Source organism: Dipodomys merriami, unplaced genomic scaffold (genome assembly GCF_024711535.1).
Source record: "Dipodomys merriami isolate MVZ:Mamm:240054 unplaced genomic scaffold, mDipMer1.0.p SCAF_2, whole genome shotgun sequence".
Lineage (NCBI taxonomy): Eukaryota > Metazoa > Chordata > Mammalia > Rodentia > Heteromyidae > Dipodomys > Dipodomys merriami.
In genome coordinates this window covers 68215025-68237187 of record NW_027203381.1, presented here as the reverse complement: position 1 = coordinate 68237187, position 22163 = coordinate 68215025, and positions in this window count along the sequence as shown.

The window sequence follows — 22163 nt, the reverse complement described above, 5'->3', positions numbered from 1 at the left end:
ACTCCATCTTTCTGATGCTGTGGTTTACCTTACTTATGCTATAAAATCTAAAAAGCCCTTTATTTTCATTTGGATAGCCAACTACCTTTTAAAGAGACTAAGATAATGGGGGAAAGTAGTATTTACCCATGTAAGTGGATAAAAACATGTATCGATATTTTCATCAAAAAACATGTTTTTCTTGAGAATTTGCTTTCTGAGAGTGGAGGTCTGTAGATCATGAATTCCACTGGTCCTGCAAGGCTCCTGAGCTGTGCCTAACCAGTACTTGTTCATGGCACATGAATGGGTGCTGTCACCAATCAAGGCTAGGTGGTTATCAGATGGGTTTGAGGTATTTCACTTAGCTCAATTTTTTTGGTATTTTAATTATACAAGTATTAAATCTTCTTTTTGTATGTCTGGGGGAAAAGTCTATTTTACTTTCATTTATGAAGGAAATTTGTTCTGGGGATGGAATTCTAGTTAGCAGGACTCCCCTTCCCCCATGATATTTAATTTTTTAAATTCCATTATTTTCTTGCTTGTATTATTTTTCATTCTATGGGACCTTACTGCCAGCTTCATCTTTGTTCCTCTACTTACTTTTCTCACTATGTAACCCAAGCTGGTCCTTTTCTCTTGCTTTCTTTTCTTCTTTTCTTTTCTTTTTTTTTTTTTTTGGCCAATCCTGGGGCTTGAACTCAGGGCCTGGGCACTGCCCTTGAGCTTTTTGCTTAAGGATAACACTCTACCACTTGAGCCACAGCACCACTTCTGGCTTTTTCTGTGTATGTGGTACTGAGGAATCGAACCCAGGGCTTCTTGCCAGTCAAGCACTCTACCACTAAGCCACATTCCCAGCTCTCTTTTTTCTTTTCTTTTCTTTTTTGTCAGTCCTGGAGCTTGAACTCAGGGCCTGGATACTGTTGCTGAGCTGTTTTTCTCAAAGTTAGTGCTCTACCACGCCAGCCATAGCTCTGTTCCCAGCTTTTTTGCTGGTTAATTGATAACCGTTTCACATACTTTCCTGCCTGGGTGAGTTTCAAACCACAATCCTCCAATCTCAACTCCTGAGTAGCTAAGCTTAAAGGCATGAACCACCAGCACCCCATACCAGGCTGATCTCTAACTGTGATTCCTTCAGCCTCAGCCTCCCCAGTGCTGGGATTATAGGTGTGTAACACCACACCCCTCCTCTATACAGTTTTCCTTTGGCTTTTGTTAAGATTTTTTCTTCATCATTGGTTTTGAGCAAGTTGATTATTTTGTTCCTTGATTCTGGTTTTGTTTAGTTTGCTTTGCCTTTAAGAGAGCAGGTCTTGATGGGCACCGGTGGCTCACACCTGTAATCCTAGCTACTCAGGAGACTGAGATCTGAGGATCACGGTTCAAAGCCAGCCTGGGCAGGAAACTCCATGAGACTCTTATCTCCAATAAACTACTAGGAAATCGGAAGTGGAGCTGTGGCTCAAGTGGTGGAGTGCTTGCCTTGAGCTAAAGAGTGCAGGGACAGTGCCCAAGCCCAGAATTCAAGTCCCATGACCAACAAAAGAGAGAGAGAGACAGAGAGAGAGACAGAGAGAGACAGAGAGAGACAGAGAGAGACAGAGAGACAGAGAAAGAGAGACAAAGAGAGAGAGACAGAGAGCAGGTCTTGCTGCATTTCCCCAGGCTGGCCTTTAGTCCCTGAGCGCAAGCATCCTCACACTCATCCTCCAGAGGAGTTGGGACCACTGGTGTGAACCACAGCTTCTAACTTGGCTTCTTTAGGTTTTTTATAGTTGGGGTTTCATTGAGCTTCTTGCATCAGTGGAATTATAGTGTTCATCAAATTGGAAACGTTTGACCATTGTTTCTTCAGGTATCTTTTTCTATCCTGTCTCATTCTTGACTTTTGAATGACCCAGAAGCCCAAAGTAGCCTGGGGGAAAATATGTCTTAAAATTATTTTAGAGAAGACTAGATTTTAGAAAAACATACAGATAGGATATAAACACATGAACAGCATCAGAGAGATGTGGGAAGAAAGAAAAGAGGGGGAGAAAAAAGAGAGAGAAGGCAAAAATATAAAAGAGAAAGTTGAGCACTAGTGGCTTATGGCTGCAATTGTAGCTTATCAGGAGGCTGAGATTAAAGGACTGAGATTCAGCCTGTGCAGAAAAGTCCCTGAGACTCTTATCTCCAATTAACCACCACCACCATCAAAAAAGCTGGAAGTGGAAATATGTCTGAAATGGTAGAGCACCAGCCTTGAATGGAAAAGCCAACCAAGAACACGAGGCCCTAAGTTCAAGCCCTGGCACTGGCACAGAAAAAGAGGGGAATTAATGTGGGCAGCTTTTGTTTTATACTTTGGTTTAGATGAAAGCATTTAGTACTTTTATAATTAAAACAAAAAAATGCTGAGAGAGAGAGAGAGAGAGAGAGAGAGAGAGAGAGAGAGAGAGAGAGAGAGAGAGAGAGTACACAAAGGAAGGGGTGACATTGTCCAAAAAGAAATGGATTCATTACCTAACTGATAACCTAGCCTCCAGAAGTGACAACAACCACTTCCCACCAAGAGCAGATGCTGCTAGAAACTGGTGTAACACAGCCATGGCTGTGGGAGGCCAGTGGAATTTTGCTCAATCACTATCTGTTAGTTTTCCCTCTTCATTTTTAATGTAGCAGGGGCCCTATAGAAACCCAAGAGGAGATTGTATATATGTTATATATAATATACATATATGTATATATGTCATTCACTGAAGTATATTTTCTTCCCAATTGATCTAGAGGGCTGGCAGCATGTCTGGGAAACTAGCCCCTCTAACTGCTGGCTCACAGTCCTTCAGTCTTGGGCAGAGCTCTGACCCACTTTAGTCTCATGGATGTGAGCAGTAGATCAGAGAATTTTCTCCCACTAAGAAAACAACTCAAAGGTCAGCCCTCCCCAGCAATGTGTAAACATCAACATATCTAATTCTAAGAGAGGCCCAAAGACCAAAGAAATGGCCTCTCTCTGCTGTGAAGTCTTCCATGGCTCGTTCTTGCTTATTGATAGGAGAGCTCCCAGATGCCCAGGGACCAGAATGGGTGACTCTCTGAATCCCTCGTGCGTGGCACAATGTGTGCTGCTTAGATGATGCCCTACAAATGTTTGCTGGGTTCACATCAGTGCTGTCCCTCCTCCTGCCACTGAAACTGTCTCCATGAATTACCTGTAATCCTCCTACCTCAGCCAGAAGTACAGGCATTCTCCCATCCCTTTGTGTTTTGAATACTCATCTCTCTGAAGATAGTTCACTCTCTTGCTGAATCCTCACTCAGGCCCAGAATCAAAGGGGAGCCAAAAGCATTATGGACTGAAACCATGAGCTTCCTTCCCCTTCCTCCCTTACATTGGTTTGCTCAGATATTTAGCCACAGCTAAGAAAAAGCAAACAAATGCACTACTTTCTCACACTTAGGTGGGATATGCTCTAATTCATAGAGGATGTAACCTGAGAGGTGGGAAGTAAGAATTTCAGATTTGAAATCTCAAATACTCCAATAGAGAAGCCATGTCCCACATTGTAAGGTGCCTAGGTAGTCTACCATCCCAGCATCCCTGGCCAAACCCCCACTCCCTCAACACACTCCCAACAGCCAGCTGACACTGCTCAAGAAGCTTTGGCCTGTTGGTAACACAAATACTTGTATTTGCTTTGCTCCCTCATGCTCCTTTCCCCCTTCTCCTTACTTTCCTAAATTCAGCTTCTCCCCTGAGTGAAGATTTTATTCATGAGCTTTACATCAGGGTGGCATCTTCTAAGGAAACTGAGCTTAACAGCAGCACATCCCAAGAAGAGAAGAGCTTTCTGTCCCTTGCACTGAGCATGCCCATGGGGGAGTCCATTTAACTTGGTAATGAAAACTGAAAACCAAACTTTTAGGTCCTGGCACACCACAAACTATTAGAAAGGTTAACCTACAGGCCAAATAGGTATTTAATAGATTCAAACATATCTCCCAGCCAAGTGCAGGTGGCTCACACCTGTAATTCTAGTTACTTGAGAGGCTGGGATCTAAGGATTGTGCCACACTGGGAGGGAAAGCCCCTGAGACTCTTATCTCCAATTAAGTACCAAAAACAAAACAAAACCTTGAACGTGGAGCTGTGACTCAAGTGGTAAACACTAGCTTTGAGCAAAAAGCTTAGGGACAGTGCTGTGGCCCTGAGTTCAAGCCCTAGGATCCGTGTCCACATGCATGGGCGCACACACGTGCGCGTGCAAGTATCTCCCTAAAATGACAAAAAATGTTCTTACTGGGAACAGTTCAGGGATGCAGTAAGTTGAGGCTCCTCAGGCAGGACAAGAGATCAAACCAGGTGCTTTCTTGGTTTACAACATGCAGCTCATTTGTGCTTTTCTCAGATAATGTTCAAGTGGTCAGATCAGTTTTGCCAAAATTACCCCTAACGACATAGTGTCTTAAGTTACTCTGTGTTGCCCTTCTATAAAAGTTTGTGTAAACAATTTCTCCTAGAAGTAGGTGCTTGAAAAACACCTCCAGAAGACAGGCATGTTGTTTTACAAGACACAGTTAACCTACCTAACCCTGTATGTTTTCTTCTGTTCTCACTGTCTGGGAACTTAAGACCAATTATCCCAAGATTACAAAACCCCATTTACACCTTAAGTTCCTGGTAATATTCTCTCTTTCTGTCTCTCTGTCTCTGTCTGTCTCTCCATGTCTGTGTCTTTCTCTCTGTCTCTGTCTCTGTCTCTTTCTGTCTCTCTTTCTCTATCTCTATCTCTCTGTCTCTGTCTCTGTCTCTCTCTTTGTCTCTGTCTCTGTCTCTCTCTTTCTCTCCCCCCACCTCCTGGAAATGGTCCTGGAATTCGAATGCCTAAGTGTTTTCTTATTGAGACAACTTGAGAATAAGGTAACTATAGTTTGTCATCCATCTAGGACCCTTTTCTGTGTAAAGGACATGATTAATAATGATTCTAGAGTAGTAGATGGAACCCAGAACTGTTCCAGCCAAACTGAGATGGATGGGGACCCTACCTATCATTGAAAGTAGACTTGGTAAGGGTTAAAGAGCCCCCAGTTTGGCCTTGTTGGTACAGCAACTTGGGGCCTCATTAAACTTAGTAAGATCTGGAGATAGGTTGCAATTCACAGGAAACCACCACCACCACAAAGGTTCTTAGCATGTTTGCAGGGCTGGGAAAGGCAAAGACACCTCCTTACCGCTTTGTTTTTCAAAGCCTCTACCTCCTAAGCACTGAGAATGTCACGACCTTTGACCAATCACAGCTCTAGGACAGTTCCCCACAGAAGAGGCCTAGGCAAGGTAACCTGTCAACAAGGGAAGGGTTGGGCCTGCATGAAGCACTCCTGTGATTCCCATCATTCAGGTGGCTGAGGCAGGAGAATGGAGAGTTCTAGAGAAACCTGGGCTACATAATGAGACTTTGTTTCAAAAGTGAAGGAGCATGGGAGGGGTAGGGGGAAAGTGGGGGTGGAGCAGGAAGAGACCTTGAAGATTGTTTCTTAAAATACAATTTTAAAAATATGATTGTCCATCTCAAACAGCACAATGGTGTCTGTGTAGATGGTGGGGCTTCCAAATGTCAGAACTACTCTGCTAGATTTTCCCCCAGTTTAAAAGCTAGAACTTACCTCCCCACCTCTCCCATATCTTACCTACCCAGGGGAGTACAGAAGCAGGAAAACAAACAAAAAACAAACAAACAAAAAACAGCTGCACTTGTTCCATGAGTTGACACTAGAGGTCACCCTTTCCCAACATTAAACAAGGTTTCACCCAAATACACAAGCTCCCACTTCTCCAAAAGGACTGTAGGCAGCAGCCAGCCCACTGACCCCAGTTAAAAAGTGCCAACCCCTAGCGCATCTTCACCCAAACCAGGAAGGTGCTTCTCTGAGCCAGATGGAGAGGCTGAGACCACCAAGCACCAAGGGAGTCCCTAGGTTGCTGAAGGGAGTCAGTCCGGAGCTGAGGGACCCATCACAGCCTTTCTCCAATCTAGCCATCCCTACCGAGAGGGTGTTGAGTCCTGTGGAAGATCAGGTGATTTGGGATCCAAGGGATTGCCTTGTGGCAGCATGGAAAAGCCTAGATTATTTTTCTACATTCAGGGAGGAGGCAAAGACTGTGAGTTCTGCAGAGCACGGCACTGATGTGTGTAAATTGGAAGGTGCAGGCACCCAGAGGCACCGACACCCATTTCTAATAGGTTAGGATTATCTGCAGACAGAGCCACTGTGTGAAGGAAGCCCTGTATTCTCAAGAGCAATTAGAGCCAGTGGGTACTGACTTTATAATTCTCTCTCCCTGTGTTCTTGGTCAAGCCTCATTGTCTATGTGGTACTTCCCTAAGACAATTCTATAGTATTTACAGTATTCTCATAACAGAGTTTCAGCTGGAAGGCAGTGGGGCTTGTTGGATGTAAAAATGGTGGTGGGAAGTGAGAAAATGTACATGTTAAATGACTGGGCTGAAATGATTAGAGATGGGATTAGAACCTGGGCTGTTCTCTCTTGAGGTGGCACTCCCACGCTGTTCCTGGCTGCCTGTTTCACCTGGGAAAGTTACCTGCCTTCCTCAGCAAACAATGCTGCCTTGTAAAGAAAATGGCTATGGATGAAATATCTTCAACCAGGCAAGGGCCTTGATGTAGACTGGGTGCTGAATGTTCTCCAGAGGTCCATATATTCAAGGCTTAGTGGTTGTGGGATGTCCTTAGATTATTGGGAGTGTGGAACCCTGATCTGTCTTCTGCTTGTTGGCGCATGGGATGGGCAGTTTTGCATTCTGACACATGCTGCCACCACCCTGCTTCACTGCCTCACTACAGACACAGAGTAACATGGCCAACTGATCATGGACCATGAACCACTGAACCACTGAAACCATGAACCCAAACAAAACTTTCCTTTTAAAACAATAGCTTATCTTAGGTATTTTTGTCATAGTGATGGAAAGCTGACAAACATTGGCATCAAAATAAAACTGAAACAGCACTCAAAAAAAATCAACATTTCCTCTGAGTTCCATTAGAAAGCCCTCACTTGCCAGGACAGGCCACACTTTTCATTCAAGACCCTTTGACTCTCCACTTCTATATAGGGGGTGGGTGGGGTGGGGGGGAACGGTGAGCCACTCAGTTCATTAACACTCCAAGCTTATCTTCCTCCTCACTAACTACCAGGATACAGCAGGGTGGCTACACACTGACACATGAAGGCATTACTTATATCTTCAACAGAACAGAGATGTCATTCCACCCAGTCTTCCTAGGAGAGGAAACACAGACGGCCTCCCTTGGCAAATCTTCTAAGCCAGGTTTCCCCAGGTGCTGTGGGTCATACATCCCAGTGCTGCTCCCATAGACAGTCAAGGTAATCAAGAACCAAAGCATTTCAAGCGTAATTCGAAATGCTGGGCCTGCACCTCCAGCAGTGCACCAGCTCTTGCCACACCAAGAATCAGAGCAAGAACCATGTCGGATTGCATCTGAGGATTTCCCTAAAACTAGACACAGGGGCCCAGTGGGTGCTCCAGGAAGGACTCCTCCATTCTAAGATCCAGGTTCACCTCTCCACTCACACCACCAGGATCTCTCTTGGGAAAAGCATGTTTTTTCCTTCCCTTTTTTCCTTCCCTTCGGAAGATCACCAGCTATAACTCAACAAGTGAACATTTCGAAACACAAGAACCCTTTAAAGACATCTGTTCATATTTGTTTTCAAGTTACTCCTCAAATGAAGACTTCCCAGCAGCACTCTTCCCAAGAGCATATGGTACCACATTCCTCCTTTGTTCTCTCTCAAGAACTGACAGTTTGTTCCCAAGAAAGAATCTTCCCTCCTCCAGTGTCTTTTACCGCCTGTTTGAGGCCAACAAGGCCACAGGGAGAAGAATGAGAACCAGCTGGTACTGGCTCTTTCTGACCCTGAAGATCAACTTTAATGTGTTAGGAATCAACCATCTGGATTTTTTCTGCAGTTCAAAGTGGGAAGAGCCTGTTCTTGTCACAGAACTCTGTCTCTACCGCCAGGGTTACAGCAGGCAGTGGCTGCTAGTGTTACAGCTCAGCCATAGGCAACATTGGATACCATTATAGCTCAGCTACAGGAAATTCCTGCTAGTGTTGCTGTTTCACACTGCTGTTGCTTTCTGGGGTTCTTGTCTCAGGAATTTGAAGAACAAATCTAACAGAAAACAAAAAACTACATTTTAGAATCATCTATCTCAGTTGAAGGCCTCTCCTGCTCTCTTTTAGGTGACTGAGACTAGGGTCTGGTCTACGCTCTAATTGGTTGCCCCAATTATAATTAAGCATTTAGAAGGTGATGTATTTATTGGTTGGGTCCTACAACATCCTGACTCATCCTTAATTGCCAATCAGGATCCTTTTGCAACTGCCCTTCCTCCAGGGAAGGCCTCTGGAACTTGAAGAACTAAAAGAGGCTAGGGAGGGGGCAGAGGAAGGATGTTTTGTTTCCTGTTGGAACCCATTTAGAAACAATGTTGACTCTTTTGCATCTGATTTAATCCTGTCAGGCCAAGATACTGCAAGAAGCCCAGGGACATAGCTGTCTACCCTAACTAATCTACACTAAGAAAGAAGTACTTCTGAGATGTTTATATTTTCCATGCTAGTGAATTTAATCAATATTTCTTACCAAAATATCTCCTAGCTCAACTCTAGCCTATGGCTATCAAGAAAGCCTCAGGAAATTAAGTCACGGCTGGGCACTGGTGGCTCAAGCCTGTAATGCTAACTACTAAGGGGGCTAAGATCTGAGGATCTCATTTTGTGAAGGTAGCCCAGGCATGCAAGTTCAAGAGATGCTTATCTTCAGTTAACCACCAGAAAACCAAAAGTGGTGCTGTGGCTCAGAGTAGGAGAGCACTAGCCTTGAGTAAAAAAGAATTCAGGACAGTGCCCAGGCCCTGAGTTCAAGCCCCACGACTGGCAAAGAATCAATCAATCAATAATAAATAAATAAAAACCACATGTCTATTTTTCTGTCACCCCATCCTCTACCTTCAGCTGCTCCAGGATCTCAGTGTACCCATCCAACATCTTCCCCCACCCTGAATTGTTTATGGGATCTCCAGGGCAACAGGGTAAGCACAGGGTCAATTGGCTTCTGTCAGGGAGGCTCCTCACCACTGCCCCTTCAGGCTCAGTCCTCTAGTGTGTCCGAAGTAGTGGGACTGTGCAGTGCCAGGCAGTCGGCATAGCATCACAGGATCAGGGAGAAGGCTTCTTTTCAGGAGGGACACACAGTCTCCAGGCCAGGCTGGGCCTGACCACCCTGCTCTGTGTCTTTTCTTGTCTTTCTCATCCACCTAACATTTGTAATAACCCATGAGTGAGAAAATCCATAGAGGCATGGTTAAAGGTGACAAAGGAGTTTTATTAGTTGGGCTGCAACCCTATCCTGGGTCACCTCAGTACTAGAAGCAGATGCAACTTCCAATGGGGCAAGTTTTTGTTTTTTTTTCCTTTTTCCTCATTCCCACAGGCTTCTCTGCTCTCTACAGGCCTTTCTGCTTTCTTCACAGGCCTCTTCACCTCTCCTCAGGCCTCTCCACCTCTCTGTGGGCCTCTCCAGTCTCTGCAGGCCTCTCTGCTCTCCACAGGCCTCTGGTCTCTGCACAGGCCTCTCTGCTCTCCACAGGCCTCTCCACCTCTCTGCAGGCCTCTCTGCTCTCCACAGGCCTCTGGTCTCTGCACAGGCCTCTCTGCTCTCCACAGGCCTCTCCACCTCTCTGCAGGCCTCTCTGATCTCTGCAAACTTCTTTGCAGGCCTCTCTGCTCTCCACAGGCTTCTCTACCTCTCTGAAGGCCTCTCTGCTTCCTACAGGCCTCTCTACCTCTGTACAGACCTCTCTTCAGGCCTCTCCAATCTCCACAGGCCTCTCTGCAGGCCTCTTGCTCTGCCTCTCCACTTCTCTGCAGTTCTCTCTGCCTCTCCTCAGGCCTCTCTGCTCTCCATGGGCCTTTCTACCTCTCTGCAGGCCTCTCCACCTCTCCTCGAGTCTCTCTGTTCTCCACGGGCCTTTCCACCTCTCTGCAGGCCTCTCCACTCTTCACAGGCCTCTCTGCTCTCCACAGGCCTCTCCACTCTCCATAGGCCTTTCCACGGGCCTCCCTGCTCTGTTCAGGTCTCTTGGCCCTGCACAGTCCTTTCCTCTGGTCTCTTGTCTCTATGTAGGCCTCTCCATCCAGGTTTCTCTTCTGGCCCTGGGCTCCTTGGGCCTCTCTTCTGTCTCTGGTCTCCTCAGGCATCTCTGCTAGCCCAGGTCTCCATCCCTTGCTGCATGTCTCTTGCAGCATCCTTCTCTCTATATCCCCTCCCTGGAATGCCCTCCTCCCTATATCTATTGGCCAGCCCCCCAAACCGCCCTTTGATGCCTGGTCCCCCAGTGGCCTGCATGCATGGTGGTGATGTCAGTGTGGGGCAGTACTTCCTGCCCCTCAGGTTTCCACACATTCACGTCAAGGTGTTCCGTCCCCTTTGGAGACCTCTGCCACTCAGCTCAGCTTCACCCAGCCAGGTCACAGCATGCTCAACACATGTCCCCACTCTGCTAATACAATTCCCAGAGAAACAGCAGCAGATAGGAAATGTTTTCATGGCAAGGGGTGGGAATACGTGTAGAGGTGGCAAAGTAAAGGTCTTAGAAATTGCTTCAAAGAGACTTCATTTTATTTATTTTTTTATTATCTTTAAATTCAATTTTCAGTTTATGAGTACAATGCATCTTGATCAATGCCATTCCCTTTATCATGCTCCCTCATCTCTCCTAATCCCACCCATCCCCTCAATTTTCTAGTTTCAGTTTCACATAAATACCTTGAACATTTCATTTTTAGGTTGGAAACCAGGATTCCAACAGTATCTGACACTTTCACTCATTGGCCAGAGTGCTACCAACTGAGCCACACCTCCAGTCCCTGCCTTGAATATTATGACTTCATTTGCTCACCTTTCCTTTCTCCATTTGTCTATCCTTTTTCCTCTTGACCTCAACTCCCTTCCCCCATAAACATACCACAAATTCCAGCTTCCTGGTATATACTTCATTTTAATTACTTAAGTGCTTCTACTTTCACATTACTGAAATGTTAACTTCTCAAATATATTGCCTCAAAATAGGAAATGTTAATCAATTTTATAGAAACTAAACCAAAATACTAAAATGTATCTACATACTATAAACTTAATTTGGTAAAATGACATCATGAGGACCCTAGAAAATGAAATGTGATGCAGTGTTGCTGGACAGAATCTATGGTGGCTATTTCCTTTTTCTTTTTTCCATATTTTTTCTATTAAAAGTTTCTTTTTCAGAGTTGTTAATTTTTGTCTTCTTTTAAGATCTATCCTGTGGGAAGATTTTTGATGGCACGGTGATTAAATCAAAGAAATAAGTACATCATTAGGTTAGTGTGATAACATGACATTGTCCCCAGACTTTATTTCCTAGGAACCACTTTCCCTGAGAGCTGGTCGCCATCCCTGGCACTTTCAATCTCCTTGAATCACTTACCATAAGCTTCTAACCTGCTGAGTGCTACTTTTCAAAAAACTCCTGCTGCCCACACAATTATTTTAAAAACATGTTTCTCCAGTTGAAGGTTATGTGGCAATTAAAACCTGCAGAGAATGCTTAGATTCGGAGCCGTTGCTGGGGAAAACATGTAGCTCTCCTCTGTTATTTCCACCCTTTCCTGCTCAAAATAGGACTTGGTGTTTCTCTGTGGGTGGGTAGTGTTGAGTACCAACCTAATCATTTCTTTTTTCCTCCCCAGAAATCTTTTATCAGTTGTCATGGGCCTCCAAGATGGTTGTCACTGACAAAGTCTTCCTTCCCAGAGGGGAGGCAGGGGCACGCTGTCCTCCTCCTCACCCCAATCAGTGCCTGAGTCACCCTGTTCCAGGTGCAAGAGGCTCTCCTGAGTGTCACTCTGTTCTCCTATCAGGCCACTGTCCTGAGGGAGTGGGCGAGACACTGGAGTTGGTGGTCGATGTTCCTTTGGATTAGAGAATTCATTTTGGGAAGCAAAGAGAACCTCTTTCCTGTTGTTATAAGCACAAAGGAGAAGATCCACATGAGACAAAATACTCCCTATAAAACCATGTCCATGCCTTGACAAGAGAAGTTTTACCAGTTGGCTGCCAGTGGCTCAGGCCTGTAATCCTAACTACTCAGCTGATAAGATCTGAGGATCACAGTTTGAAGCCAGCCAGTGCAGAAAAGTTTGTGAGACTCTTATCTCCAGTTAACCAGCAAAAAGCCAGAAGTGAAGCTGTGGCTTAAGTGGTAGCCTTGAGTGAAAAAGCTAAGGGAGAGGAAAGTTCTAAGTTCAAGCCACAGAATTAAGAAAATAGACCCTAATCAATGGTTGGGGTCCTTTCACTCACAGTATAGCAATCATGGTGGGTGAAGAGGTATTCTTGCAGTGCGGGCAGTCACACACCTGTAAGTGCCCAAGGCCCAGCAGGCTAGATTGGCAGATCCAGAGGCTTAGAGTTCAAACTCTGAGAGCTAAGGGCCTAATGCTCTGGAACTCCTAGGGCTTCTAGCTTTAGGAGCCAGAAGTTTATAGATCTTGGCACTCAGGTCAGAGGCTTATAGTTCTGGTCTTTAACCCCTACTATAATCCTTGGCGTCTTCCAGCAGTACTGACAGTGAGTGGTTGCAGCAGAGGGTGGCAAGCAGCAGCAGCTCTTAGGCCTAGAGTGTATGAGACCTGGGTCTTTTAGGCTTGGCAGTTATCTGGACAGTGCCCATTGAGCAACTGTTGGGCTCTGGCAACAAGTGGTTGTAATTGCCCTGTAGCTACCTCAAGGAGTCTATGGAGTACTCACAGTATTCCCAGGTACCAGACTCTGGAAACAGAGGCTGTCTTCCCTGTGAGGTATATTCAGTTTCTTTCCTGTCTCACACAAAAACTTGAGCATGACACAAAGGAACAGTAGCAAAAGAACTTAAGATGAAAGTAGGACACAATGCAAGGGAGCTATGGGCTTGAGCACGATGATTCAAGGGCTCCAGGCTTGGAGCCCAGGGTTAGGTATGGATGGACAGGTGAGGAGTACACCCAGGACCTGGGTGACTCTTGAGCAACAGAAAGGCTTTTTCTGAAATCAGTCCTGTTTTGTGTATACTGTTAGGTCCACCTGAGAGAACAGCCCCCCCACCCCTTTTCCTCTTCATGAAAGACAGCATGTAGCCTTGCCAGAAATCCCTTGCTCAAATACTACAAGCACCAAGTAACTGTTAATCACCTGACTGAGTCGGCAAAAGGACCCTAGGCTCTAAAACAACTTCCCTGTTTATCACAGCCACACCTTCTCTTGCCCTACCTAACATAACTGAACCCAGCAAAAAGAAGTCAGGTTGCTATACCCTGCCATACAGTGTAGCCTAGTGGCTTGGCTCTTCAAAGAAACTCTTTTCTGCCAGAACCAAGTGTTGGTCTCCTTTCACCACCTCTTATATATACCAAATGCTAATTCCCAGGTTTTAACCCAGGCCCGTGATATGAGCAGTGTTGAGTTACAGGCAGGATCTCAGGCTGGCCCCTTTCTCAATTCCTGCCTCACAGTGAGATCAGCAACAAATTCAGCAACACAATAAGATCTCCACAGATGGTTAGACAATTACAAGTAAAACATATAGCAAAACACAATAATTGTCTCTCATTATGGGAATTCAGAGGACCAAGAGAACAGGGGACTCCCACATCTAGAATATAAATACAGCATTCAGTTGAGAGCTTTTCATCCTCTTCTTCTTCCTCCTTTTCCTCCTCCTCCTTCTCCTTCTCTTTCTCCTTCTCCTTTTCCTTCTCCTTCTCCTCTTCCTCTTCCTCTTCTTCTTCTCAAGGAGAAATTGCTTCCTTCCTTCCCTCTTTCCCTCCTTTCTTCCCTCTTTCTCTGCTTCCCTCTCTCTTTTCCTTCCTACTTCCATTCCTTTCTTCTAAGTTACAGAGGCTCAGGGGGGACTATAAATATTTGAAATTAGCTTAGGCTGCATTAGTAAAATCAGGGTCCCCCAGAAAAGAGCAGTGACTAGTCTTGATTCTGCCATGTGGTGGCATCTGAGGGTGGGATGTAGCAGTTACTGAAGGGTTGAAGAACTTGGCATGGGAGGGAAATAAGGGACAAGCAATGTTTAACTTGGAAGAGAGTTCAGAAAGGCACATGACCACAGCCTTTGCCTGCCTTCAGATATCTAAAGTGTTGTTGGCAGTGTGATCCTGAATAAGGGTGTGAGATAGAAAGGGGAGGAAGAGAAAGCCCATTCAGCTTGCTCTCACAGTCATAGCTGCCAGATATGGGTACCAGCTGCTCAGGATGTCGTGAGCAGCTTCCCCCAAAATGAAGAGGACAAGAGATGATCCAAGTTTGGGGGTGCTGTAGGGAAGATTCTTTCTATCAGAGGTTGTTTGAAAAGATCTCACAAACCACTGACCAGAAGGCTCAACATTATTAAAACGTCAGTTCTCTCAAATCAATCAATAGGTTCAACACAACTCTCAAATCCAACAGGTTTTGTTGTTTTTGTGGCTGAACTCAATAAGCTAATTGAAAAATTATATTGTGCCTGGTACTGGTGGCTCAAATCCTAGCTACTCAGTAAGCTGAGATGTAGTTTGATCATGTTTTGAAGCCAGCCTGTGCAGGAAAGTCCCTGTAACTTATTTCCAATAAACCACACACACACACACACACACACACACGCACACACACAAATTATATTAAAAATAGAATGAAAAAGTGAGAGAAGGGATGGGTTAGGAGTGATGGGTGACAATATTGTTAGACACCTTGTACTCATATACTCTTTTGTAGAATAGGAACTTCTTTGTTCAACTACTTAAATATAATAATAATACAATGTAAAAAAATAAAATAAATAAATAAAAGAAAATTTATATGCATGTAAAAAAATAGAATGAGGCTGGGAATGTGGCTTAGTGGTAAAGTGCTTGCTTAACATGCATGGAGCCCTGGGTTTGATTCCTCAGTAGCACATAAACAGAAAAATTTCAAGGGTAGAGCACTAGTGTTCACAGAGAGACTCAGGGTCAGTGCCCAGGCCCTGAATTCAAGCCCCAGGACTGGCAAAAAAAATTATGATTTTTTAAAAAGGAGAACAAAGATTTATTACGAAGCTAGCCAGGACAGTACTGTTGTAGTTCCTTACAAATTCAATTTGAGTGTACCTATTGTTGGAAACACACTTTTTCAGTGTTACTATTCCAAAAAGTAACAATAATAAATATTATTCTGTCAAGCTTTGTGCTGGTGCTTCATGCCTGTAACCCTAGCAATTTGGGAGCCTGAGATAGGAGACAAGCAGTTCTAGGCCAGCTTCAAGTAGAGAGGATGACAAGAGTCCATCTCAATGGAAGAAGATGGGCATGTGGCAAATTCCTGTTATCCCAGGTACAGTGGGAAATGAAAAATAGTAGGATTGAAGTCTAGGTGGGTGCCAGGAACTGAGACCCTACCACAACAATCAATAGTGTAGGAAAGAATCAGGGGCCAGGCTCAGTGGTAGAGTGCTTGCCTAACAAGCATGAGCCCTGAGTTCAATTCGAGCACTGTTACAAAGCAGTTATTTTTCTATTTGTTTACTATACCTTCTTTCCTTTTCTTTTTTGTCAGTCATGGGGCTTGAACTCTGGACCTGGCCTCTGTCCCTCAGCTCTTCAGCTCAAGACGAGCGCTCTACCACTTAAGCCACAGCACCACTTCTGGTTTTTTGGTGGTTTATTGGAGATAAGAGTCTCATGGAGTTTCCTGCCCAGGCTGGCTTTGAACCGTAATCCTCAGATCTCAGCCTCCTGAGTAGCTAGGATTACAGGCTTGAGCCACTAGTGCCCAGCTTCATTTACTATATTTTCTGAGAACTTTTTCTTTCCTTCTATTTTTTTCTGAGTGTCTCCATAATGCTGATGATTTTCCCCTGTGTTTGTTGATCTCTCTGCATTTTATAGGTCTTTTTTCCTTTCTGATTTTCTCTCATCTTCACCCTACTTACTCACCAACACTTCAACTCCTACCTCATCTCTAAATTTTTTTTCTTTTCCAGCTTTCCTCAGCCTCCTAACTGTGGCCAGTCTAACTGGTATACAGTGATATACCTCTTTGTTATTTTAATTTACTGCCCTGATAACTCACTTTGCCTTCATCTCTGTGACTGTCAGTGGATATTTTTCCCCTCTCAATAACCTTACCCAAGTCTCTTCAGTGCTTCTCACAGGTGTCACTTGGGCTTTCTGCTTCATTAATTTCATCATCAATCACCATCATGTGTAATCAGAGGCAAACAGTCTTTCCTCCAGTCATTGGCTTGCATGGTGAATGGTGTTGTGAATACAGACGTGCCTGAATCTCAGACAGAAGCTGCCACCAGTAAGACTTTACTCCCATTGTTTATATTTTCTCATCTTCTATTCCCTCCCCCAGGAAATGAAAATAGGGGGAAAAATCAGCAGGGAACTCTACATGTCCAATGGAAGAAGGCACCAAGGAGATGCTATAGCCTTCATGGCGTTGGCAGAGCTGTAGAAGAGAAAGCTGTAGGCAGAAAGCCTTCCTTAGCAATGTCCTCCCAAGGCTCTAACTAAAGGCTTTGGATAATTGATTTTTACTGCACACAATAAACTCTGAGCTCTGGGCTAAACTTCTTCAGCTCCTGTTAAAAGACAATGCCTTTTAACATGTGAAGAAAACATAAAGGGGAAAGTTCTAAAACTAATAATGTAGATAATCAAATCATCAAATCATTGAGCAAATAAATTAATTTTATTTTAGATCATTAAAAAAAGACACAATGCTCAATAGGAAGTGTACTCATTACCTTACTCATGTACCTGTAACCCTCTGTTTAGTATCTGTACAATAAAAAATTTAAAAAATAAAATAAAATAAAAAGACAATGCCTCCAGGTAACTCCAGACCCTGGCCTCTGAGTTCATAATGGAATCTCCATCACAAACCTGCCCCAATATTGGAGGGAGCATCTCAGCTAGGGTTTCTCCATTGGGCTGTTAGAAAACTCCCTGTGGGTTGAATTTATTGCAGATTTTCACCATGTTTCCACCCAAGGAGCAAAGCTCAACATATACATGGCTGAGAGTCTTAGTAGGTGTGCTTTGGTTAAACTTTTACATGTGCACAAATGTTTGTTTTATTTTCATCCAAATTTCTGTTACTTTTGCTCACACAGTCACTTGCTTTATGCCAAGGTCAATAATAACCAAGATGAGTGCAGGGTTACAATTATACTGGAGAGCAATTATATTTACATGTGTTGACTGGCCAGACTGGAACCTGATCATTACTAGAAGTAACAACAGAATCTTTCACATGGATTCTCTAAGAATTGGAGAAATGAGAACTCCGTGTGGTTGTTCATACTGAAGAGAGTTTATTAGCAGAACCAAACCTCTGGCCCCATGAGATGGAGGTGTGCTAAAAGCAAACTTATGGTAGGAGAGAGATTATATAGGAGACGGTGAGGAGGAGGTGTGGCCTAAATGGATGAGGAAGTGACATCAGAGCCTGGGGGACCTCCCACTGCCCCCAGGTGCACTAGTTATCTGTGTTACAGGTTCCTGGCAGTGATTTCTAGAGAGGGCTACATTTGCTCAGAGGGAAAACAAAGGGAAGGGGCCATTTTTCCCAGTAGACCTAATGGATTCATTTATATTATACTGGTTATCTGTGAAAATTAAGGTATTTAGTCTCTCTGGGTAAACAGACCACAGAGACTCTGAGCATGCTGACCCATGAAGGGAAAGAGAGATTCCTAGGCATTGTTACTTCCAAATAAAAATTTAAACTTGAGTTTTTTCTTCCTGTGTTTTCCTGATGACCCATCAGTATAGGAATACAAGCTAAATGAGCTTAAAGCAAGCCTGGAGAAGATGGCTGGGTGACTGAAATCTCCCTAAGAGTAAGACAGTATGGAGAACTTGGGATTGCCAAAGCTTTGCATTGGTGCTGGTTTGGAAAGCAATGTCCTTGAGGTAAAGGATATAAACTTCCTGGTCACATTTATGCCTTTCCTAGTTTTTGTTTGAGTTCTTCCTCTCATTTGCCTAATTCCAAATTTGAGGAACATAGTTCCTCTGCATTTGAGATCAGTAAACAAGCCTGAAATTATCATGAGACACATTAGAAGAAGATCCATTTCTTGTCTGGGGTTATTTTTGTCTATATTTTTATTTGTTTTTACACCAGTACTGAAGCTTGAACTGAGGGCCTAGCTGCTATCCCATAGCTTTTTTGCTCAAGGTTAATATTCTACCACTTGAGCCAGAGCACTGTTTCTGGCAATTTTGGTGGTTAATTGAAGATATGAGTCTCTCAGACTTTCTTGCCCAGGCTGGCTTTGACCAAGATCCTCAGATCTCAGCCTCCTGAGTAGCTAGGATTAGAGGCATGAGCCACCAGTGCCTATTATCTATGTTCAGTCTACATTTCAGGCCTCAATCCTAAAAGCCCTTGAAGCCAGCCTGACCTGGATAGAAAGCTCTGTAGACAAGAACATTGAGTACTGATTCTCCCACCAGGTGCCCAGCTCATTGCTCAACCCTGTCAGAGACACAAAAGAAGGAGGTTCATGGTCCCTATAGTTTGGCGTCATATAAGAATTATTCCTGAGCATTCACGTGCTCAAGTGATTCCTGGGACTCACAGCTGGTCCAAGTGGTTCCAGCCAATGTTGGAGAAAATGCAGATCTGTAAGGTATATTAAATAGGTAGGTTTCATTAGCTAGCTGATGAAGAGAACACTATGCACTATTCAGGCAGGAAAAGAAGTTTATTTACCGAACTGCTGCCCCTGCGTGCATGGTGGAGAGGCATGGCTAAAAAAGGAAGAAGCAACCCACACCTGGGCCAGGACTTATCTAAGCCAGGGAAGGGAAGAGGTGTGGCCACATGGGGGAAAGGTGTGGCCACACTGGATCCAGATGTGACCTTAGGGTCTGGGACCCTGAGATGGAAGGCATGTGCCCAGAGGTGGCTCAAGCTATGAAGATGATTGCTTCCAGGTGTGCCAGTTATCTAGGTAACAGATACTGGGCAGAAACTTAGACAACAGTTAGGAAGGTGTCCCTGTGCAGACCTTACATTCCAGCCTTTGGATAATTATGAAAAAGGGCAAAGATTCTTTTTGACTACTTCCTGCTGGCAGGGGTGTCGACATTAGGGGTAAAAGGCTGAGATGTGGTCCCCGCTGGGAGAAGGCAGCAGGCAGCAGTTGTCAGTTGGTGGTAGTCCTTGAATGAAGTCTGGAAGAAGTCTCATTAGGCAGTGAGGGGCTGCACACACACACACACACACACACACACACACACACACACACACACAACCTAGAGAGCAAACAAATTCCAGGCTGTCCTGGAGTTGGTGGAAATGTCCCTAGCTACTTCTGATATCTAGCGACTAGGTAGAGAGAAGGTCAGGTAACAAAAGCAAGAATGTAAATTCCTGTCCAGTTAAAAAGTAGACAGGTACAGACATTAGATGGGCAGGCTTCTTATTTCTATTGACCTCCCAGCTCTGGTTAATTTTGAAAGGGCAGGCACAAAGTAGTTGATGTGACAGCATCTCCTCTTACTCCTCTCCATGGTCCTTTGATCCCCAGACAGGCTGAGTCTAGGTGCTCGTTGCTGGGATGGCTTGTCCCAGTTGGTATTCATGGAGGTTTGAACTCAAGGCCTGGGCACTGTCCCTGAGCACTTCTGCTCAAGGATAGTGCTCTACCACTTTGAGTTATAGTACCACTTCCAGTGTTTGCTGGTTAATTAGAGATAAGAGTCTTGAGCCATGCTTCCAGCCTGGCTCTTTGCAGGTTAGTTGGGAGATGGAGTCTTAGGGATTTTTCGGCCCAAGCTGGCTTTGAACTGTAGTCTTTGCCACAAAAACCCTTTATTATTTCCAATTAAAGCAACAAGGAGATCAAGTAGAATAAGTAGAGCTTACCTGGTCCTTATCAAGAATTGATCAACAAATATTCTGAAATGACAAAACTCATTAGATATGATGAGAATTTTAGTATAGATATAGTATTGATTTCTTTCTGGTAACCCTAACAGTGCTTAAATTAACCAAAGTTACAGAAAGAGCCTTAGCTTTTGCAAATTCAAAGCAATCTTTCACCAGGAAATCAGCAGTGTGTGATGGATCCAAGCCAGACTCCAGTCTACTTTCACCATGGTGGAGGTAGTCAGGATGGTCTAGGCAGACGTGAGGCCTGTCTTCCAGGTTGGAAGAGATGCACTGGATCTGGACTGCATGTAGACTGGTGGCATTGAACTACGAATCCAAACTGAACAAACTTCAGGAATATGAGATAATTTAAGCCAAATAACTTGATTACAGTGCCAGATAACAAGTTTACACAGACACTGACATACACGTATAGGCATGTGTGCGTGCACGCACGCGTGCGCGCGCGCGCACACACACACACACTATACACATTAAGTTTTACAGCACCCCAAAATGACTAACGGCTGTAGACTCTTGGAATTCCAGCACTAAGATGACATTATTTTACCCAGTATTTAGAACCATGTAGTAGAATATACACCACAAACAAAAAAGGCAAAACGCAAAACCTAAATTTTTTGACAACAATGTTTAGACATCTTTGCTAACAAAGCACATCAGGTGGTTGGGCCTCAGTTACTAGGGCCTGTGAAAAGAGGCAGCAATAAATGGGTGGAGGAGTAAGCTTGGTGGAAGGTTAAGGGTCAGATGAGACCAAACCCACCATGTGGCCAAGATGGCAAATTTGTGAAAAAGTGCAAAGAAAACCTGAAAAAATGTAAACTCTGACAATTTTCAAACCTAGAATGGCTAGCCTTTGAGGGGGAACCTAGAGGGGGGTCCCCGGGACCCAGCCTGCGTCACACTCTTCAGGGCACAAGCCAAAATGTTGTAGAAAAGAGAAAGGGAGAGATGGGGAAAGTTGTACATGATTGGCAGAGAGAGAGCAAAGAGAGCCTGAAAGTAAACAGACTTCTGACCATTTACCATTGCAGTGGCAAAAACTGTCTACATCTGAGAATGGCATAAAAATGAGGTGCTCTGGCTTTCCAGGGAGCACAGGAGGCATCTCAAAGGGGTTTCACGGCTCGGCATGACTCATAGCACCCCATTAAATGAGTAGGAGAGTCAGTCTGGTGAGTGAAGGAGAGCTGACCAGGCAGAAGCAGCGTCCCGACTTCCCCCAGAGCCCTCTAGAGAGAAATGGCCAAGCCCCCAAAGCCAAGCATCCTTGGCTCTAGAGGGGACCAGCCTTTCAGCTAAAGGCTGTAGGAGCTCTCTGACGTGGTGCCACATCTGGACAGAGACTGAGCAACAGAGAACCATAGAGAGAAAACAAGTGGTGTGGATGTGGATGCGAAGGCCAGCAATGGTATTAGTGAAAAGTCTCAGGTGGTGTCTCAAGGCAGTTTGTTTCATGGAAAAGGGGTGGTTAAGAAATTCTAACATTTCCAACTCAAAAACCCCATCTGAGTCACAGCACCATATGTAAGGTATATTAAATAGGTAGGTTTCATTAGGTAGCCAATGAAGAGAACACTATGCACTATTCAAGCAGGAAAAGAAGTTTATTTCCTGAACTGCTGCCCTCACTGTGCATGGTGGAGAGGAATGGCTGAAAAAGGAAAGGGCAGCCGACTCCTGGGCCAGGACTTATCTAGGCCAGGGATGGAAAGGGGTGGCCACACTGGATCCGGATGTGACTTCAGGGTCTGGGACCTTCTTAAGGTCAGATGGGAGGCATGTGACCAGAGGTGGCCTAAGATGTGACCTAGCAGGAGGGGAAGTTGATTGCTTCCAGGTGTGCCAGTTACCTAGGTAACAGATATTGGGCGGAAACTTAGCCAAGAGTTAGGGAGGTGTCCCTGTGTAGACCTTACAAGATCCCTTACCTCACACCTCTAGAGCAGGCTATTTTAGTAGGTTTTCTGAGCATATGCACACCACCTCCCAGTTGTTTATCCCAAGCTTGTCCTGTGTGACCTCTGAAGATCCACCTGCAACCCATCCCCCTCACCCAACTCCTGTCTTCATTAAGAGGATTTTAAAAGGTTCCCTCTCGAGTAACTTTTTTTAGACTATTTTA